Consider the following 22,996-nt stretch of genomic DNA (forward strand, 5'->3'; position numbering starts at 1 on the left):
TAAACCATCTTGGAACAGATTGCTGCCCCATCTCCAGGTCATGGAGGTGGCCCAGAAGAATTGGACTCAGGTGATCCAGGAAACCTAGTGCTTCTAGGGGACTGTGAAAGCAAATGAAAATTCTCTCTGGAAGATAATATTTTAGGCCTCCAGTTACTTCTAGCAAATTTTTAAATGCTATGCCTGGCACACAAACATAATAAGGGACATGGGGAAGAGACAACATGAAAGAGAACCACTACAAAAGACAGATGATGAAGACCCACAGAGATGTCACATAGTGGAAATACTATGCTCAGATTGGAGAAAAATATATTCCCTGTGCTCGTGGAAATAAAAGCCGAACCTAAACATGTTATCAAGGATTTGGAAACTATGTAACATGATGTTATAATTTTGTTTATTTTTTTAAAAGATTTATTTATTTGAGAGAGCGTGCAGGGGGAGGGGCAGAGGGAGAGAGAATCCCCAAGCTGACTGTGGAGTGCAATGCAGCCAGATCCCAGGACCTTGAGATCATGACCTGTGTCGAAATCAAGACTGGCCGCTTAACTGACTGAGCCACGAAGGTGCCCCATAATGTTGTAATTTTAAAGAAAAGAATCAACTAGGAATTATAAAACTGAAAAATAGAGTGACCAAAATTAAGAACTCAGGAAGTTTGTTTTAAAGACCTACAAGACACAGAGGAAGAGAGAATTCAGGACTCAGAAAATAAGTCAAAAGAAACCATCCAGAATGAAGCTGAAGAAACAAAATTAGAAAACACAAGCTAGAGGGTGAGAGACACAGGGTGTTAAGGTTTATTATATATTTACTTGGAATCCCAGAAAAGAGGGAAGGAGGTCTAAGACAAAAGAAATATTTGCAAAGATAATAATTTCCCAGTAGTTTTGGAAGACATCAGGCAACAGAATCACAAAGCTCCAGTAATTTCAAGTAAACCCGTAAAGCCTAATTCAGGGGAGGAAAAAATGAATCCGTGAATTTTGTTCATTGGTGGAGTATTTTATTGGAAATACTGTGTTAATATTCTAGTACAGTCGATCTAAACTATACTGGGAAAGTGCTTGCTGGCTAGAGGTTCTGTGTTAATATATTTAAACAGATTGATAATTAACATGTCAACTGTTTAAAAGTACATCTAAACATGATTGAAAGTGGTTTTTTTAATAAATTGGCTATACATTCTTTTTATATGATGTATTTTCTTTGTTTCAACAGACGATAAGAGGAAGATAATCCCAGCAATATGCAAATTTTCACAGATTGAAAATGAATGGTCCTGAATATACATATATTTACTTTAATGGAGTGAGCTAAAATCACCATTGTCCTATCAGTTTGCAAACTTTTATACAGATTGTTCATATAGAGTTTTAATATATTAAATCAGAGAAAACAAAACCTTCCAATCTCTGGGCTTTTTGTGCCCCTCTTTTCTTCTTCTTCTTCTTCTTCTTTTTTTTTTTTACTGTTTTTTTCTTTATTGGACATATGGACAGAGTTGAATAATGTAAAAGAGCTTAGAGAAAAACCTTCATACTTCTGTATATCTACCATCTAATTTTTTAATTAAGAGTGCCTGCAGTTGGCATCTACTGATACTGCCATATGTTGGGAGAGAATATGTAAATGACAAAAGATTCCCCATCTCCCAATTTTTTTTGCTTCTGACTTTGAGACATTCTCTCGTGTTAAATTTTAAATCTACAGCTGAGATGAAGTTTCCAATTACAAAGTGCAATTGTCCTCCTTGAGCTATAGATACCGGATGGCAACCTTCAAAATTTCCCACCAGAGGCTTCACCAGGAGTCAAGTGATGAAAGGAAACAAAATAAATCTTAGCTGATTTCTAGGAAATCGCCTCCTGCCTGGCACAGGCCCATTTTGGGCTTCAGAGCACTCTTCAGAGAGACATGGACACTTGGAAGTGAGTGGGTCTTCACAGCAGAGCTGCGGTGCCCCTGAGACAAACTGGGGAGCACTCGGGGCAGAAGAAAGTCAGAAGCTGGTGAATCTTGCTGAAGCCTGACACTCATAACCCATCCATCAGTGACACTGGTCAAACCACTTTTCCTCTGCCAGGTACTGGGAGAATATTGAGGTGCAACGTTGGGGAATGGATGTTACAGACCGTTTTGTTTTTTTAATGACATTGGTTAGTGAGAGGTGCTCATCCTTCTGTCACAAGCAAGGATGAAAATGCAGGCTTTTCAAAGAGGGGAATAGGGATTATAAGGAAATTAGGGCAGAGAAGGGTGAAATTAAGTGGATTAATAATGGGGGACATATAAAATTAACATAATAAAAACAAAGAAAAAGTATGCATTTTAGTACCATATTAGTACCTGATAATTTCATATGCTTCTTATGGAAACTATAATGGAGAAATTAAAATGAGAACAAAAAATTGAAGAAATTAAAAATCTTCCATATTAAAATACACTCAGAGAAGTTTTAGGTTTTCCTTCCTGCCTCCCTCATCTATTTCAGAGCTATCTTTTGAACTGAACCATTAAAATTCCTACTATAGACATTTTGGGGTAAAGATACTTTATTCTATCTTTTAGAATCTTAGGTTCCAGTCTACGTAAATTCCTGATACTCCTTCCAATTATTTGATCTTAGAGGCCTAGAGAACTATGTGAAATCCCTCTCAATTGTGCTAAAGTTATTCAAAATGAGTTTCCTTAGAGACCTGCAATGGTTAAAAAGGAAAAAAAAAAAAAAAAAAAGTCCCCTCAGGTATATCAAAATATAAGGGGACTGCCTTTTAAATATGCATTCTGTCATTGTGGGACAGACCCTTTCAAGTCTAGTAGATTTCTAGAGCTGCCATTTAGCTCCCTCCCGCTAAATGACTTTCAACTGCCACAAAGGCTTGTTCCCACACTGGTATTTCTGAACCCATTAGGGCATTTCTATTCAGGTGTAGTGTGTATGTGAAGTCCTTCTAGGCCAATTTGTCAGTGGGGAGTGAGACTTAGTGGTAAAAGAATAAAAAAAAAAAATCAACTGAAGGATGACGAAGAATGGAACAGTGAGTGAGGGTAGCAAGTAGATCAGATTCTCAGCCAGAGAGCTGAAGAGGGAGATAGCACATCTTGAAATTGAGGGGGAAGTGCGGTCATCTGGAGGAAACACCACTAATACCTCTCAATCAGGGGAAAGAGACTGAATAGGAGATCTACCAGGTCAAAATGATATAAAATCAGAAACACTATCAAAATGACTTCCATCTAAATTTTTATTATATTGCCTTTAAGAAATCAAGTCTCCCCAGAATAATTTCCTGTGTCTTAAAAGATGGGCCTGAACTGTGCCCTGAGGCTCAGCGAGTTGGTCAGTTCTGCTCGTATACAACCTCTGAGCTGCTCTGAGCTGCGCAGGAGCCCCTGTGAAGGGAAAGGCGCCTCATAGAAAGGGACACATCCGACCACAGTTTATTTTGTAATTTAAAGGGGATTTTCCTTAATCCTCACTGTGAGGACAAAAAGAGGGTAAGAACATACTAAAGGCATGCTAGTTAAAATTTAGTGCAAGATATCTGGATGAGGAATCTCTCCTGCTCCTCCTTCCCTGGATATCTATTAGGAGTTGCAACACCATTGAGTCCACCATCTAAGTAAGGCAATTAAAGGTCTTTTCTCTGATATGACCTTACTCAAAATATCCCCTCCTAACTCACAGCATAAAAAAATGTTGACATGGTTTGCTAAATATGCAATATGTGGCTATCCGTCTCAGAGACCATGGATGAGAAAATGGGTTTTCCTCATGCAAGGGTAGGATGGGATGGTGAGAGTGTGCAATGTAGCCCAAGAAAATTAATCACTGAGTGTGTGTGTGTGTGTGTGTGTCTGTGTATGTGTGGTTGGGAGGGAAGGTTGCTTGTAACACTTGGGAAAATTAAATCATGAGTCCCCTGATTTTTTCCCGACGAATGTTTGGAGACACTCTCCCTCCCTGCTGAATGAGAGGTAGTATGATGGGTACATGTGTGAGGGATAAGGATAGGGATGGGGATATGGGGTGCAGAAAGCTAAGAAAGCCTCTTACCACATGTATGCACAGTTCTGATTTTTATTAATATTTCCAGCTTTGCATTTGAACTTCTTGTTAACCTGTATTAAAAAATCTTTTTCACAAGATCTTTAAAAGGTAAAAGGAAGGAAAGAGAATAGCAAATATAAGATTACTATTGAAATAAAACAATGTACAGGGTTAAAGTTACAGATGTAACAAGGTGTGTGGTGGGGGGAGAACTAAAAGTTTCCTAGTAAGACATTTAAATACGTTAAGGGCTTAAAAAAGGATTCAAAGCAAGGAAAAATGCGTAGGACTGACAAGATTTTAAAATGACCAGATGAGATACAGCAAAAAGAAAAATGAAGACCTGTGAGGGGGAGTGAAAAATTTAAAAGTTGCATTCCAGTTTAGCTCTAATTAAGAAATAAAGGTAAGGGGCAAGAATAGAAATGTTTTAAAAATAAGCCTTTTAAGTAAATCATTACTATCAGTAATTAAGATATAATAGATAATGCTAATAACTTGATTTTAATACATAATTTACCCTTTAGAGAGAAAAGTAAAGGAGACCTGAAAAAAATAAATAAAAACTAAAACCACCCAAAGCATGACCCAAAGCATTGTTAGTCATAAATGGATTTTAGTTTGGATCTAATTTCTCCTGGTTACAAGCTCCCTATAAAACTATCTCTCTGATGCTGACTACTTTCACCTGCCTCAAACTGCCCTGAAAGCAGGTAAGATTTTGAGCATCTAGGGGTGCAGAACACAGCGTGGCACCTTGATCTATCAGACAGACAAAGGATCTAAGAAAGAGAAGAGATAGAAAGAAGGGGAGTTCGTAGCTTACCCAAAGAGTCCATAAAACCTTGGACTTCTTACGGATTGCCAAACTCTTTCCCAGAAGAAAGTAAAACTGCAAATGTAGTTAAGACAAAGCATAATAATAAAGTCCAAGGCGCAAGCAAGGATCAAAACGATTATATTCAAGTAGCAATAAATATTATTAAAATGACGTGTCTTTGAGGGGAATGTTCAGAGTTTGACTCTACCTTTCCAGTCTTCTTTCTGTGTTTGTCTTTATATATCTAATGTTGCAGCTAAGCAGTAAAGTTTAATGTTACTTGTGCTCCATGACCACATAGATTTGAGTCTTTGTTTATAGTTTTCTATTTTCCCCACCCTTTTACATGGACATACTTAAATCCTCTTTATTTTTAAAAACCATCTCGAATGCAATCTCTTCCAGGAAGCTTCCCTGATTTCTTTAGCTGGATGCAATATTTTTTTCTGTCTTATTGACCTCATCAGCATTCAAATACTTACCATTCTCTATACTATATTTATGTTATTCATAAAGATGATTAGTTTCTTCTACTGGATCATAAGTATTTGGACAAAGTCCATGTCTTATTCACCCTGGACATTAAAAAAAAAAAAAAACTAGCACTCTATGTGTTTCTTATAATAGGATATGTGATTAAAAGATAAATGAATATTTTTATTCATTCATTCTTCAATTACTTATTCAACAAGTATTTATTGAGTGCTTAACTTGTCCCAGTTTCTCTTGTAGGCATCCATGCCATGATAGAGCTTTAATTCTGGTGGGGGAAAGACATTCAATAAACAAATATGTAAAAAATATAGTATGTAAGAAGTGATAAGTGCCATGGAGAAAAGTGAAGCAAGAAAGGAGTAAATTGGGCAATGGGCTGTTTAATTTTTAGTAAGGTGGCCAAGCTGGTTAGGTTACACTGGAGCAGAAACCTGAGGTAAGGGAACAAGCCACATGGCTGTCTGGGAAAAGGAGCATTCCAGGTGCAAGGGAAGACACATGGAAAGGTCCTAAAGCACTAGCTCCTCTCCTGAGTTTGCAGAATAATGCCAGTGTGGCTGACACAGAACAATCAAGGGGAAGAATGGTAGGAGAGGAGATCCGAGAAGCTAAGAGGAACCCTACTGTAGCATCGTAGATCACTGGAAGAACTTGGGCTTTTATTTTGAGTGAGATAAACCTTGAAGAATTTTAAGCAGAAAAGTGGGATAGTCTGAGATGACTGACAGTTTGTGTTTTCACATGGTTGAATTACTTATACTCTGTACACTACATTCTATATAGTCTATTCTCTGTACTATGTGTATGATGTGTACTGTATGTCCCCATGGGAGCAGTGTAAGCCACCTGCATTGTGTGAGTGGTAATCCGTCCTCCAGCATGGCTTCTGGTTGTGTAGCCACCAGTACTTGTCGGATAGCACACAGTCAGGAACTATATATACAGGCGTGTCCGTCTTTCAATTTCCAGCCACCAGGGTCACTGTTCCTAAAACAAATCATAGATAGCTGAGCACACAGGGCTGTGAAGTATTGACCACTTCAATCTCCTTATTTTACCTGTGTGACTGAGTTCACTGATTTTTCTCAGGGTTTCCATTTAATGGAGTTTGATTTTTTTTAAAGGGCCATGACTGGGTTTTTAATGTCTTTCCTGATGTCAGCGATTCACTAAGGATTTTCTAATTATAATGCACTCCCCTGAAATTGCGCTTCCATTTCACATTCCTACACTGCAGAGGGACGTACTCTAAACTTGTCTACTGTAGTGACAATATCTAATTAGAAGGAAACCTTAACAAAAAATCCGGTTCTGTTTTTATATTTAAAGCAATATCATATTTTACTCCTCGTCATTCTCTTTATCAGATTTTCCTTGTGTATTAGCCTACAAAGAATGCAAATTAAAATTTTATTGCTGCATATTTTCCCTTTCTAAGTGCCTTTGAGTATAAATTATTTCATTGATGTTAACTCTAAAATTGCATATAGGTAGAGACTAGTGGTGAAAATTATTAAAGTGAAAAGGCAAACAGTTTTCATTCAGATATCTTAGACTAAGTGCCCTAAAGAGATTTGGATATAATTGGGGAGAAATAAAACTAGTCCAATTTTATATTATACTCAGAAAGATTACCTTAGGTATCTATACCTTATAATTTTGTAACTATGAATGCCTAGCAATCAGAATTACAACAGTTTTAATTAATCTCATTTTAATCGAAGTAAGTTTTTACCAGGGTAATGATTTTTAAAAAGAGTGGTCTTTTTCAGGTTAAAAAAAAATAATGTCTTTTTCAGATAGAAATAAACAATGAAATAGAACACACTAGAATTCTCTGTGACTTTTGGAGCATTCATAAGCTTTATATAAAGTGAATTCCACTGATACAATGTTTTTGTCTTTTTAATTATTAAGGAATGCTAGTAAAAAATAATGCTTTCTATGAGTCATGAAAGTTTATTCTCAAAATCTGACATGAATGTTTTTCTGAATTAAGAATAATACAGTGTTGTCTGTGGTAGTTAGTAGTTACCGGATGGGTTTAATTTGCCCCTGGCACTTGACATGCCGTTTCCCGTTTTATAGACAAGAATGGCAAATGATATGCTTCAGTTCGTTTAGGTAGCAGCTGGAGGAGCTGAACTTGAACCCCACATCTGCCGCATCCTAAGCCTATTTCTTTACTTTGTTCCACATTTCTTCATTGCAGAAAGGTGATGGAGTTTGATTTTTTAAAAGGGCCATGACTGGGTTTTTAATGTCTTTCCTGGTGTCAATGATTCACCAAGGATTCACCTTCCTAGGTCTTTTGATATTTCTATCTTCACCTTTACTTCTCTCCTTTGTATGAAGAAATCAATTGTACAGTGATAACAGCATTTCAACTACAATCTTCTGTACGATTAAAAAATAATAGCACTCTACTGCAGAAACTATGCACATATATTCATAGACTCCTGGAGAATCAACAAAATAGACATGATTCTAAAACTCCAAAAAGGGGAATTGAAAAAAGAAACAACCATGGTAACACAGACATCGAATTAGGAAGTCTAACAGGTAGTAGATTGGCGTGGCTTTGCTGGAACTAATCTGTAAGGAGTGGGACTTTGTCTAAAGAAAATATGCACCAATAATTGTTGGTTTCCTTTTTTTTTTCTTGCTATAAATCTCATTGCCCAATTTATCAGTGACTAAAGGAGATATGGAACACATGATTATAACATTTGAATGTGTATTTTGTTGGAAAGGGTGACTAGATGTATTTTGTAGTAAAACTGATCTCAAGGGAATTGGCTTCAAAATATGTTCCATTCATTTGTTTTTATTAGGGCTCTTTTATTAGTATTTTTTTTCCTTTAACCAGCTTTAAATTGATTCCTTTTTTTTTTTTTTCTTGGTCCAAGCAATCACTGTCTATAAAATAATGGGTTTGATGTGCTTGTTTTTACTAATACATATGTAAACAAACATGCTTAACATTCTTTGTTTAAATCATATATAGCACCTAAACTAATTTTGTATGCTGCCACTGATATTCATATCATACTCTGAGATATCCTTTGTTTTAATTCTGGAGATGACTAATCAGCTCTTCTCATCTTTTTGATATAGGTCACCAAAGAAACCTGTCCTTGAATACTCAATAAAAAGACTGTTCTCGGGCAGGTGGGTGTGGAACTACCCCAGTTGATTGTGGTCAGGAATGAGAATCTCATGATGCAGAGTCAGCTCAGCAGAGACCGTGGATAAGGTAGGCAATGACAATTAAATGTAACAGATATAAATGTTCGCATTTAAATAACTTCTCAAATGAAAAGTAATGAAGACTTGCCATGGTAATGGTATAAATGAAAAACTGATGGTGGTTTTGTTAATCATAAGATGATTTTGGGCTAATAATATGATGTAGAACATGTAAAGAAAGGCACTGACCAACTAGTATATGTCCCTAGCACAGTGACCAAAAGGGGAAGGCTTTATGGGATATGCGAAATAACATTATGAATAATAAGGGAGTTGCCTTAAATATTTAAGTTGTCATATGGAAGAGAGAAAACACCAGTGCTGTATTATTCCTGTGGACAGGAGTAGAGATGGTGAGTTTTGGAGCAATGTGAGGAACAACTTTAAATTACTTAAGTTCCAAAATAGAAAACATTAGTGGTGGCCAAGAAGAGGAAAAGTGCTTCTCTTTCAGAAAGGCAGGAGGCATTTTTGAATCAAGAGAGAAATTCAGTTTGATAATGTGAATTTCTAACTTTAAGAGTCTAAGAAATTGGTAAAATTTTTGCCCTTAAATTCATATATCATAGTAGATTGTGCTAAGTATTTACAAGAACAAATCTCTGGAAGTTTCATAATACTGAGTTCAAAGTATCCTAATGATTTCCATATAAATCCCCCATTTTCAATCATTAAGCTTTTCTGAAAGTCTGATGTTGGAAAGAAACTCTCTCCATTCAATTTCTGTTCTACAGAGATTTTTGGTTCTTATAACTAAGCATTCTATGCTCCAAGCCATTCTTCATACTTAGTAAGGACTTTCTTGGGACGGTAAATTTAACTAAGCTGTTAACCTTTAAAAATGTAAATCTGAACAGAAGGAAAATGTCCAATCCACAGGCTGCTCTCCTAATATTTGGCTACAACATTGCTTGATAGAGGTAAGAGTGTACACTTTTAAAATAGACTTTGAAATATCGTGCGGCTGCTCTTTATACTCAATGAGGTGTAATACATTAACACTTCACTTCTAGCTATGGAGTAGTGTCAGTAAAATAAGAAAATACAGTGTTGAAGTTAATGGGTAAAATACAGTGTTGAAGTTAATGGGTAGGCATGTCTAATCAGTAATCTCTCTCTACTCCCAGACAGTAGTTAATGATAGATCTTAACATTAACTATTCCCGAACTTGCTGTTTTCAAATTATTCATGTATGTAGAATACTCTGATCCCTCCTTGTTTATTTGAGAGAGCTTGGAGAACATATTTTTGACAGTAATGTTGAAGTTGCTGCTGCTCTCAAGAATCTCCAGAGCAGGACTCTGAATAGGAACAAATACCTGAATATTCTGTTATAAATCCTATGATTCTGCCCATAACATTGCTGGGTCAAAATGCCAGAAAGAACCCCTTTTATATTATTAAAATATATTTTAAAAGATAATTTGTTTAAAACTAATTCAAAACCAATTGCTCTAAACAAAGAAAAGTGGGTAAAACAAGAATAGATCTATATAGAAACACTTGTTACTGTGTTCACATTGAAGTCTGAGTCCCAGTAAATTTTTAGTTCTACCATTAGTCCCAGATGAAGGAGAACACATTTTATTCTCCTTGTAAATGTGGTTGTACCAGATGTAAAAAAATAACATATCAAAACATCTGTGTCTTCAGCCAATCAGGATTACCAAGTAAGCTCTGCCTTATTTTTCCTGATGTTGTCATGTTTGTGAGAATGAGATTATAATTAAAAGCTTGTTTGAGTACCCTAGAAAAAGCATGGGGTAAAGTACCAGTTAATGACCTTCCACCCTCAACTCAGAACCTGACTAGATCACTGAGAATGGAGTCCTTTATAATTTGAGGAATACTTTTGTGTTTTATCAGGATGGTATAGATAATTTATGACCCAGTGTACCCATGGGACAATGGAGCCCCCAAACACCAGACTAATCCCAAATGAAATTTATCTTTTATATACATATTTACATATATTTATTACATATATTATTTATCTTTCATATATAATATTCATGTATATATTTTTGGAAATGATGAGAGAGTATGACTTTCTCCAACTAGGCAAGAGCATTTTTAGTGCAACTGTATTGGATGTATCCTTGGTGCTAGTAACATCATTTTTTGAATCTTCCTCCTGGATCTGAAGCTTGATGATCCAGTTTGTCAAGGAGTTAAGTTTTGCTTATCACAGTTATGTTTGTACAATTCGTTGTGTCTTGGCTATTTAAGGTGATAATGACCATGGCCTTTCTAACTGTCCAGTCCCACATAATGGCCAGGGCTCATTCTGAGTTGCTTATCTTTCCCATACCTGCCCTTGCTGGACTGAAGCTGCCATCCATTTCTTTTTTTTCCACTCTGAACCCCACTAAACTGAGATAGATTTTAGTCACTGAGAACTCCGTGACATCTCTAATGTTCATCTTCCCATGTGGTACCAAATTCAGAGGACCTTGCGGACAATGCAGTAAATTGACATGAGCAAGAAGACAGAACAGGACAGGAAGATATTTACTACACTGACTTTTAAGAAGCAATGGCTATTGACAACCTAACTTTGAGCTGAAGAAAGAATACAATAAACTATGTAAAGTTGGCTAGAGTGATGTATAACAGGATAGCTGTTGATCATAAATACTCATACTAGGCAGAGGGGCGGGACTGTGTGGTGGAATGATGGAAACAGCCATGAAGCAGATAACAGTGGGCATGGTAATGTCAGTGGCAGCTACTGGGACCAGAGAAGAAGATCACCAAAGATTCAGTTGTCTGGGGGGGGTTAGCAGTAATCTCTCCGTTAAGTGGAGAATGAAAAGGTTAAGACAAGAAGTAACCCCCAAAAGAAATAACAGATGTGGAAACAATAAAACCTAAAGAGTTCAAAGTCATTACAGGGTCCAGAGCAATTCTGGAAAAGCAGTTGCCCAGAAAAAACTAACTCACTTTATTTTGTTAATAATCACATGGTCACCCTGCACCCAAACAGAATTCTTATTAAATTGATGCCATTCTTAAATTCTGTAAGCTAAATATTCTTCAATTCTTATCTATCCTATATTTTGGAGCCCCTATTCCACTCAGCTTTCAGCATTTCCAAACCCAATACTCTGTGAGTTCATTAGTCTGCACTAGCAGAACTTACTTGATGTGATCAAATTAGTTCCTTACATCTTCAACAATCATTATTTGAAGTATTGTCCTAAATTCTCCTTATTAGTGTGCCCTGTTGTTGAAGCTAATTTTATTTAAAATTCTAACTTCTAACAGGTCTCTCAATGTCCTTTAATTTCTCTTTTGGGTATGATTATACTTTATTTTGTCAAAAATGAGTGATACTTGATCAAGATAAATGGAAGCAGTGTTTCTCCATGTTATTTTTCCAGTTATATAGGAATCAAATGTAGACTTGGCATCTGCCTACTAAGCTTTGCCAAAGAATGTAGTTAGAGCTTTAAAGAAATTCTACTTTTGACACGAGGACTGAGAATGTGTTGACAGTCCTTTAATGAAGATTTCTAGAGCTAATCAATGGCTTTTCCCTGTAACATATCCTTTTCAGGTAAATACTAAGATTAATGGGTTATATTTAGACAGTTAAAGTGCCAACAGAATTGCTTCTGTTCCGCTGATATTTTTTTTGTGTGCCAGATATATGAGGTGTACAATCCAGGCGATAAAAATTGAGAATGTCCCAAATTAAGCAAAAGCTCATTACATTCACTTCTCAATTAATTCAAAAAAAAACCACAGATAACTTAATAGGCTTAACTCTATGCCCCTCACTTCTCCTTCATATTTCTGCTGCCAGGATTTGACTGTTCATTTCTAGCCATCTGACAGTCCATTACCACAGTCACCAAAAAAGTGGGAAAGGGAGGTGTTAATCCAATCAATTTCATAGCTCCCTAGCAGTGATGGTGAATACTTTGGTAAAGGGAAAGTTTTACACAAGTGGTTAAAATGAAAATTTCAGAGTACTGGTGAACTTTATGTCTACCTACAACACTCTATTCTCTAGTATTCTCAGGTGCTTGGCAGGTAGATACATATAAACTTGTCAGCATCACTGATGTTTATTCATGTGACACACCTTAGCATTAGTTGAGTAATATCTTATAGATTGCTACCATCATGAAATATTCATATTTTTGTTTCTTAAAATCCAGCAATTTTGTTATTTGCTATTTTGCTTAGTGGTAAAGTTAGTTGATGCTTTCTGCGATTTCTAAAGGTCCAGCTAGTTATTGGAAGGTTGTGGTCATTTGAATGTTTTATTGATTGTGATAAATGGCAAAATAGTGTTACACTGATAGTCAAAAATCACAAAAATTAATACTTGCAAAACTGTAGCCACTAACATACCTCAGATAAAATTTCTCCTCTCTCCTTGCAGAATGTATGAATCATACCTCTGCCGTGAGGGAAGGCTTTATGAAATTCAGCTCCAGTTTTAGGTTGTTTCATTTCTGAAATAATGGTTTTTAATTGTATGGCAAATTGCAGTTCTTTAGTTCTCAAAAATTGCTGGCCTAAATCTTTGGATAATTCATATGTAACCTAGCTACAGAATGGAAGAGAAAAAGTATTTTATTTTCATTTCACAATACTACACAAACAAACTTTATACTTTTAACATGTCTACCTGCCCACTAAACTTCTGCAGATTTTATTAATGAGGGTAATTTTTTTTAAAGATTTATTTATTTTAATAAACAGTGTGAGCAAGCAAGCAGGGGGAGGGGCAGAGAGAGAGAGAATCCTGAAGTATACTCTCCACTGAGCATGGAGCCAGACTTGGCTCGATTCTAGAATCCTGAGATAATGACTTGAGTCAAAATCAGAAGTCAGCTGCCTAACTGACTGAGCCACCCAAGTGCCCCAAGGATAACTGTTTTTTAAAAGTAGCCTTTTGGGGCACCTGGGTGGCTGGCTCAGTTGGTTAAGCGTTGGCCTTCCACTCAGATCATGATCCCAGGAGAGTCCTGCATTAGGATCTCTGCTCAGTGGGGAGTCTGCTTCTCCCTTCACCCCTCCCCCTACTTGTGTGCTCTCTCTCTCTTTCTCTCTCTCTCTCTCAAATAAGTAAATAAAATCTTTAAAAATTATGAAAAAAAATAAAAGCCTTCAGCAAGCTATAACTCAAATCCAAGTTATTTCTGAACTCTTTTTTTTAATGTACAACGGTAAATGAAACCTTATCTCTCACATATGAGATAGGCTCTATGGGCTTAACTCTGCCCCTCACTTCTCCTTCATATTCCTGCTGCCAGGATTTGACTCTACATTTCCAGCCAGCTGACAGTCCATTAGCACTGTCACCGGTGCATTTTTAAATACATAAGGATCTCCAGCACTCTTTATGTCACTTGTTGAAACTGTGCTAGTTGAGCACAAGATAAGTTCCAAGACTTTATTGTCTCCAACTCTTTCTTCTTGGCTATTGTCTCATCTTTCATCTGTTAAGAGTCTTTCATCAATTACCGTCAGTAATAAAATAGGAATTAAAACAATCCAGCGAGTATGTATTGCCACAAGATTTCCAATATATTAAGAACACGTATTTTCTCAACAAAAAAATGTTTTCAAAAAATAAAATTAATCAAAAAAAATTTAATACACTTCTCCAAATTAAAATTTTCTATATAAAAGCAAATAAGGGGCCTCTGACTAGTACTTGCTTAGTACTACTTGCTTAGATATGCTATGCAAATTTAGAATACATCTTTCCTATCAACTAGGCAATAGATAAACTTTTTTTTTTTTTTAATGTATTAATAACATTACTGTCTTGTTTGCAAAAAAACCCCTGATTTTTATAACACATTTCAAAAATAAAAGTAGGCTTCAGTGCATCTGGGAAATCCACATTACTTCTGTTTGAAAAAAAAAAAAAGTTGACTACCAGTTTTTCTTTGTAAAGAGCATTGAAATGGCAAAATCCAGCTTGTATCTTTTCATAAAGTTTGGTCATTGCAGTAGTAAAAAGAACTTTTAGTGTAGTAGTTAAGGAAGTTGCCACAAGCACAGGAAAACATAGCATAATTTTTGAAACATCTCTTCAAAAAAGATTTAGGAGGTATACCATTATTATGATTGTTGCACTTAGGCTCTAAATATAAATTTAGAATGAGATTTAATGCAACTGTTCCTTTCCTGGTTAGAGCCAAAGACTTCTATGACAAGAACTCTGTGATTCTTTTATTTACCACAGAAACATTGATGATTGACTGTAGCCTCAATATTAATTGACTCACTGATTAAACAAGTCCTATATGAAATGAGCTTTGAAGGTTTCTGTTAACATGTTGTAAGACATTATGGTTTATCCTTAAAGTTTTAGAGGAAAAAAAACCACCTTTTTAATAAGGAGCATGTTCATATTTCTTTCATGAATATTATTCTATTTGACTGATGCTTTATCTCTAGAGGAAGTCTTGTTTTCCCCTGTAACATACAGCTAGTTTGATAGATGTTTATAACAGGTCTCCTCAAAAAATACCAAAACCCAAATAGACTCAAGTTTCTGCTGTGATAAAATCATACTCTTCATGGATCTCAATGTCATGATGGCCTGGCCACGTTTCTTATGACCACCCTGATGTTATTGAAATCCCATACTCCACAGACCGTTTAAGGTTGAAATTTGAAAATTGTCTCTCATAAGTTCTCTGATCATTGGATTTCATCCATTTTCTTTGAGCAAACAAATCCATGAAAAATGTATCTTCAGTTGTATTTAAACTTCCTTGATACCCCTGTATGAAGTTTAAAGAGGACTGCAGTGAGCAAAGCACAGTGTTCAAGATTGCTCATAAAGAGTGATGATAAGGCCAGGAGAAAAGAGTTAAAGAGATTGATTCTTCTGCTTTTATCTCAGAAATCAAATTCTTTTGCCCATCTAGACATAAATAATATCCTCGAGAAATATTCCCATTTTCTTTTTGTCTCTGACTCAGAAACAGTAGTTATGGCAGTAGTAGGCTTCAGATTGAGAATTCAAAGATTTATGGATCTTACTTATTTTTGTCTTTCTTGACTTATCACCAATGTTGTGGTGAAAATATGGAAATCATGGGCAAACAGGAATATTTTTCTAGAAATAATCCTTGTTGCTAACTTCCTGGTGCTACTGTTCTCCATGGTAAGAGAAAAACTAAAAATTCCTTCAAAATTCACTAATAGAGTCATCATTATGAACATACATCAGTATGGTTATTATACTCATATTTATGCAACTCAACAAGGATTTCTCTGTATCTCTGTATTAGGGTAGTTTTTGGGGGAATTGACTCTGACATTGGCATTTGAGAGTCATGCTTTAAACCAGAGTTTAGTAAACTTTGTCTATAGAAAGCTAAATGATACCTACTGGGCTTGTGGTCTACGGTCTCCACTCTGTCGTTGTAGTGTAAAAACAGCCAGAGATAACAGATAAGTGAGTATGTGTGGCTGTGTTCCAGTCAAACTTTCTCTACAGAAACAGATGGTCGGTCAGATTTGGCCACCAGGCAGCAGTTTGACAGCTCCTTAAGAGTTCCACATTAGACACTAGATATATTCAGCATAGATGTTGGCCTTTGCCAGGAACTAAATTATGTGTCAAAAGCATTTTGTCTTAAGGTAGCATATTTCAAACTCATAATTAATTTGTAGAATAATAGGAATGATTGGTAGTAGAGTAGTGATACAAATTCTAAGATTTGTATGGTTTGGAAATGTCTAAGGCCAAAATAAAGTTCATGATTACTTCAACTCCTTAGATGGAAGTGTTCAAGTATACGCCGTTGGTGATTATTAGCGGTTATTATTTTTGCAGAGAGGGGCATGGTTTCTAAAACAACTATCAGTCCCTTGCATAATTTGAAATTAGAGTATGTTGTTAATCTACTCACCTTGAAATTTGAGAGCTTGACAATTTGTAATGGTAGCTCAAAATAATATCCCGTAGAACATAGATGAGATAAGAATGATTTCTAAGTTTCTCTCCTGGTCTAACATTTAGTGGTTCTATGCAAATGAGTACATCAAGGTTCTTATCAAATGTGACTGAACCTGGAAAGTGTATGAGGGAAGAGTAATGACTATTCTTCTAGAAATTATCTCTTACACATCATGTTTATTTTGATGTTTGCCTAGGGTCCTAATTCTGAATAAATTCTATGAGACTTTTAAGATTGTCTTTTCTTTTTCTTTCTTTTTTTTTTTGTTTTGCTTCATTTTAAATGATTTTGGAACATCTGTTTATATTTAACTCTTTAGAAAGCATTTAAAAATAAGTTTAATTTCTAATTTTTCTTGTTCACCTGGCTGCCAAATTTATTTTTGTTGTGTATTTAGTTCCTTGACTACTTCAAATGAATTTGGTTTTAATTTTTCACTTTATATTTGGAAATTATGTAACACATAAAATTAGAGAATAGGCACCCCTACCAATCATACTCAGAAATGATCGATAATTTTTTTTTTTTGCAACTTCATAGATTCCTCTGTTTTAGCTTTGGAGGAGTTACAGAGCCTTAAAGCATATCTTTGATATCATGTGTCTTACCTCTTACATGAAAGCTTTATTATGCTGTCTGACTGATAGATTTTTTTAAATAACAATTTTGCCATTATCACACATCACAACAGTAAAAATTCCTCACTATCATCTAATGTACAGGCTACATTCACATTTCCCAGATTGCTTTAAAAACAAATCTTTATTCTTTTTACAGTGGTTTGTTCAAGTCAGAATACAGACAAGGTTTTAATATAACTCTAATTGTTCATCAAGCATTTTTTCCCCTGAAAAGAACAGGCAGTTGAGAATAGATCAAAAAATTCCCTTCAAATTCCTTGCCTAAACATGGTGATAATGTTACTAAAAGCACCCATATACAAAAATTTACAGTTGAGGAACTGTAAATCTTTGATGAAAAATAAGGATAGAGATTCAAAGATCAGGAGCAAATAAAAACTCTTAACAGGGGCGCCAGGGTGGCTCAGTGGGTTAAGCTTCTTCCTTTGGCTCAGGTCATGATCTCAGGGTCCTGGGATCAAGCCCCACATAGGGCTCCCTGCTTCTCCCTCTCCCTCTGCCTGCCGCTCTGCCTGCTTGTGTGTTCCCATGTGCGTGTGCGCGCGCTCTCTTTCTCTCAAATAAATAAATAAAATCTTAAAAAAAAAACACCTCTTAACAATTTGTATTCTTACAAATCATTGCTGGTTTCTCGTCACCAAAAGTGTAAGCCCCAGATCCATTGCTTCATATGCAAGGCCTCAGTATCTGTCCTGAGCCTAAGGATTCCAGGTAATTTCATGCTTCCTATCTTACATCTGGAATTCCTGTATTTCCTCAAACGGAACTTGGCTCTAGATGTTTCTCTGTTTCTAGTGACTTGCCCCTCCCTCCACTTGATGTTCTTTTATGTCTGAAAGAAATGACACCTGACTTAAAACCACAGTGATCCCTCCGTGGCTACAGTTTCTCATAGGAGTCAAGAAATTCATGAACTTAGAGTGGTATGTTCTTTTAGCATTTATAAGAAGTTCCTATCTGGTGTTAAAAAAATCTTGTCGCTTTAAAAAAATAGTAAGTGAAAAAGAAGGAAAAGGAGAGATGGGAATAGAATAGAGAGGTGAATCGTAGAAAGACAGTGATTTTTTTTTGCAGTGAAACCCATGGGAATGATAAAGGAATAAGGAGAAAAGTCAACTTAGAATTTTATGCCATCTCTGAAGAAGAGGGAAATAGCAAAAATGTGTAAAAGGAATTGGTGGATTGGCAGAGAGGCAGGAAGATGACGGTACAGGAGTTACTAAATCCTGAGGCACAAACACAGAACGTCACAGGCAAAGAGATGGGGGGAGGGGCAATGCATGACCTGTCACAAAGAAAAGCATTGTCACGGTGTATTAGCATCTAATCTTAACTACTGGGAGGCAAGCAATTGCAAATTGTCCTGTGAGCAAATGATGCTGAATGAAAATGCTTATAGTGCCATTAGTATAGATGTACATGAGTGAAGTTCCTCATTGTTGGCTCTTTTGAGTTAGATTGTACACCATACTGAGGTTGAAGTCCCTTCTGAATTATGAGAGATTCCTTCCAAATCCTGGGTTTGGGAACAGTTTCTTAGCCTCTCCCAGGCAGCTGCACAGTTTACTCCTAATCCAGAAGCTTCTCTTTCATGCTAGCTCAGTCTGTGGCAAATAGCAGAGGAGAGTGATCTGAGCTTCCAAGATAATGCTGGCAGAAGAACAAAGGTGGTTTGGTGTGGAGGGCTGCAGAACAATGGAGGCAGATAAACCAGGAGGGTGACCGAGTTCAGACCAGAGGTGACAAGTGCTGAACCTGGGGTGGACTTGAGCCATTCTGCTTCCCCCTTGCCCCACTGCATTGCTGCATATCTGATCCAGCTGTACAAAGCCATAGAAATTCTGACTAGCATGGAGATTGTTAAAATAGATAGAAAGGTAAAAATTGAACTCTTTTTTTTGTTTTGTTTTAACTTAAAGTTGAGATAAGATTCAGCGGTTTAACCTCACACTCACTGGCTTTAGTCATTTAGTCCTCACCTCCAAGAGCCAAGGTCAATGTGAGTCTTGATGAAACATGACTGACTTCTTAGCCTCAAGCTTTTGCTTTTGCTTTTGCACATTTGTTCTAATTCTTTAGCATACTCATTGCTTAAGTATTCTGTTTAAACTCCTTTCTTTAAGTGCAACTTTTTTTTTTTTTAATTTTAGACTTTATTTTTAAAGAGGGGTTTTAGGTTCACAGCAAAACCGAGCAGAAAGTACAGGGTTCCTATATAGCTACTATGCCCATGCAGGCAGGGTTTCTGCCACCATCAACATCCTGTACCAGAATGGTACATTTGTTATGATTGATGAGCCTACATGAACACATCACCCAAAGTACCTGGTTTCTCTTACAGTTCACTCTCGGTGCTGTGCATTCTGTGGGTTTGGAAAGATGAATCCACCATTGTAGTATCATACAGTATAGTTTCATTACCCTAAAAGTCCTCAATATTCTGCCTATTCATCCCTCTCTCCCCACTACTCTCTAGCAACTACTAATCATTTTACTTTTTTTTTTTTTTTTTTTAAGAGAGTTCAGAGAAAGGGGAAGGAGGAGTAGAGGGAGAGAGAGAAAGAATCTTAAGCAGATTCCATGCCCATTGTGGAGCCTGACATGGGGCTCGATCTCACAACCCTGAGATCATGACCTGAGCCTAACTCAGGAGTCAGATGCTTAACCGACTGGGCCACCCAGGCACCCCCATTTTACTGTCTTTATAGTTTTGCCTTTTCTAGAATGTCATATAGCAGGAATTGAGGAGATACAGGACATACTACTCCAAAATATGGCACCTCGGCATATTGAATATTTAAAGTTGGAGGAATTTGAGAAACGGCAGGTGTAAGAAGTACCTTTGACCTTCTCCTGAAGCAGGTTATAAGACCCTCATGTGAAAGGTGCCTCCCTATACCCAGAGGAAAGGAAAATTCTTCTCTCTGAAGGTGGAGGAATACAGAGAGGAATCTGTATGGGCCTTACTTTCTCCCAGTTTACTACAATTAGCTCCTATCCTTTGTCTTTTAACATTTCTCACAACTTTCTACTTTTCATCAAACCTAGCATAAAAATGCTCAGGTTTACTGCTGCTTCAGGTCTTCATTTCCTTATGAAAGCTCCCATGTCACATAATATTTATATTAAATAAATTCATATGCTTTTCTCTTGTTAATCTATCTTTTGTTACAGGGGCCCCAGCCAGTAATTTAGAAGAGTAGAAGGAAAAGATATTTTGAAGTTTCCCCCTATTCCTAGTTTGCTGAGAAGTTTTATCATGATTAAACTGGTGTCTTTTACTTAGTAATATGCATTTGAATTTCCTCCGTGTATTTTCTTTTTTTATTATTATGTTATGTTAATCACCATACATTACATCATTACTTTTTGATGTAGTGTTCCATGATTCATTGTTTGCGTATAACACCCAATGCTCCATGCAGAACGTGCCCTCTTTAATACCCATCACCAGGCTAACCCATCCTCCCACCCCCCTCCCCTCTAGAACCCTCAGTTTGTTTTTCAGAGTCCATCATCTCTCATGGTTCGTCTCCCCCTCCGATTTCCCCCCCTTCATTCTTCCCCTCCGGCTATTTTCTTCTTTTTTTTCTTTTTCATGGCCTGCTGGCTCATTTATTTTTAGCACTGAATGATATTCCGTTATCTGGACATACCAGTTTATCCACCTGAAAGGACATTTTGGTTGCTTTTCCAATTTGGGATAATTATAAATAAAGCAGCTATAAATATCCTCGTGCAGGTTTTTGTGTAGACATAAGTTATCAACTCATTTGGGTAAAAACCAAGGATAATAATTGCTATATCATATGGTAAGATATGTTTAGTTTTATAGGAAACTGTCAAATTGCCTTCCAAAGTAGTTGTACTTTTTACATTCCCACCAGAAATGAGTAAGAGTTCCTATTGTTCCATGTCATCAGAGTTCTGGATTTTGGCCATTCTAGTGGGTGGTGTCTAGTGGTATCTCATTGCTGCTTTAATTTGCATTTTCCTAATGACATATAATGTGAAGCTTCTTTTCATATGCTCATTGGCCATCTGTATATCTTTTTTGGTGAGGTGTCTGTTAAGGTCTTTGGCCCATTTTTTAAAACTGGGTTGTTTGTTTCTTACTGTTGAGTTTTTTAAAGATTTATTTGAGAGAGAGAGAGAGCACGAGGAGGGGAGGGGCAGAAGGGGAGGGGGGGGGAAGCCAACTCCCCACTGAGCAGGGAGCCTGATATGACCCAAGACCCTGAGATCATGACCTGAGCTGAAACTAAGAGTAGGAGGCTTAATCGACTGAAATACCCAGGTGCCCCTTATTGTTGAGTTTTGAGTTCTTTGTATATTTTGGATGACAGCCTTTATCAGATATGTATTTTGCAAATATTTTCTCCCATTCTGTGGCTTATCTTTTCATTCTCTTGACAGTGTCTTATGGAGCAAAAAGAAATTTTAATTTATTTATGTTTAGCTTCAGTTCGTGAAGAGAGTGAAGTCAGTGTCTATATTTTTTTTTGCATGTGAATGTCCAGTGATTCCAATTCTTGAAAAGACTATCATTGTTCCATTATATTTTCTCTTTTGTCAAAGATCATTCGACTAGATTTATGTGGGTCTTTTTCTGGGCTCTCTATCCTGATCCGTTGATCTGTTTGTCTGTTCTTTCACCGATGTCACACTGTCTTGATTACAGACTGTAGCTTTATGGTAAATCTTGAAGTCTGGTAGTGTCAGTCCTCCTACTTTGTTCTTTTCCTTTAATACTGTGTTAGCTATTCTGGGTCTTTTGCCTGTCAACTTTAGAATCAGTTTGTCAATATCCATAAAATAACTTGCTGGGATTTTTACTGGGATTGTTTAGAATCTATAAATCAAGTTGAGAAGAACTGAGTTTAACATGGAATGTATCTCCATTTATTTAGTTTTACAGTGATTTTGTTCATAAGAGTTTTGTAGTTTACCTCATATAGTTTTTGTATGTATTTTGTCTATACAAAATACTCCATTTTTGGGGTGCTAATACAAATGGTATTTTGTTCCATGGAACAAATTCCATTTGTTCATTGTTGATGTTTGGGAAGGTGATTCATTTTTATGCATTAACCTTTTATCTTACAAACTTATTATAATCACTTATTAGTTTCAGGAGGTTTTTTGTTTTTGTTTTTTCTTTTGGATTTGCTACAAAGACAATCATGTCATCTTCAAACAAAGACAGTTTTATTTCTTCCTTTCCAATCTGAATACCTTTTCTTTCTTTCTTTTTTTATTTTTATTTTTTCTGTCTAATTGCATTAGCTAAGACTTTCAGCATGATGTTAAAAAACGGTGGTGACAGGGGACATCCTTCCCTTGTTACTGATCTTAGTAAGAAAACTTCAAGTTTCTTGCCATTAAGAATAATGTAGCTGTAGGGTTTTTCTGGAGTCCTTATCAAGTTAAGGAAGTTTCCCCCTATTCCTAGTTTGCTGAGAAGTTTTATCATGAATCGTTCTTATATTTTCTAAAATGCTTTTCTTCTTTTTAAAAATGTTTTATTGTTATGTTAATCACCATACATTACATCATTAGTTTTTGATGTAGTGTTCCATGATTCATTGTTTGTGCATAACACTCAGTGCTCCATGCAGAACGTGCCCTCTTTAATACCCATCACCAGGCTAACCAATCCTCCCACTCCCCTCCCCTCTAGAACCCTCAGTTTGTTTTTCAGAGTCCATCGTGTCTCATGGTTCGTCTCCCTTGAATCCACTGATATGACCATCTTGTTTTTCTTTTTAGCCTGTTGAAATGATGGAGTATAAT

At 36.4% G+C, this 22,996-nt stretch overlaps 1 long non-coding RNA gene across 1 annotated transcript in view; it reads left to right on the plus strand.

The window, feature by feature from the left end:
• The first annotated feature begins 1,500 nt into the window (after positions 1-1,500).
• LOC118523903 (uncharacterized) overlaps positions 1,501-22,996 on the plus strand; it is a 206,565-nt gene continuing 185,069 nt past the window's right edge. The window contains exons 1-2 of the long non-coding RNA XR_004911316.2: positions 1,501-2,089; positions 8,490-8,628. This is a non-coding gene — a long non-coding RNA (uncharacterized LOC118523903). The remainder of the gene's footprint in view (positions 2,090-8,489; positions 8,629-22,996) is intronic.

Source organism: Halichoerus grypus, chromosome 10 (genome assembly GCF_964656455.1).
Source record: "Halichoerus grypus chromosome 10, mHalGry1.hap1.1, whole genome shotgun sequence".
NCBI classification, from domain to species: domain Eukaryota; kingdom Metazoa; phylum Chordata; class Mammalia; order Carnivora; family Phocidae; genus Halichoerus; species Halichoerus grypus.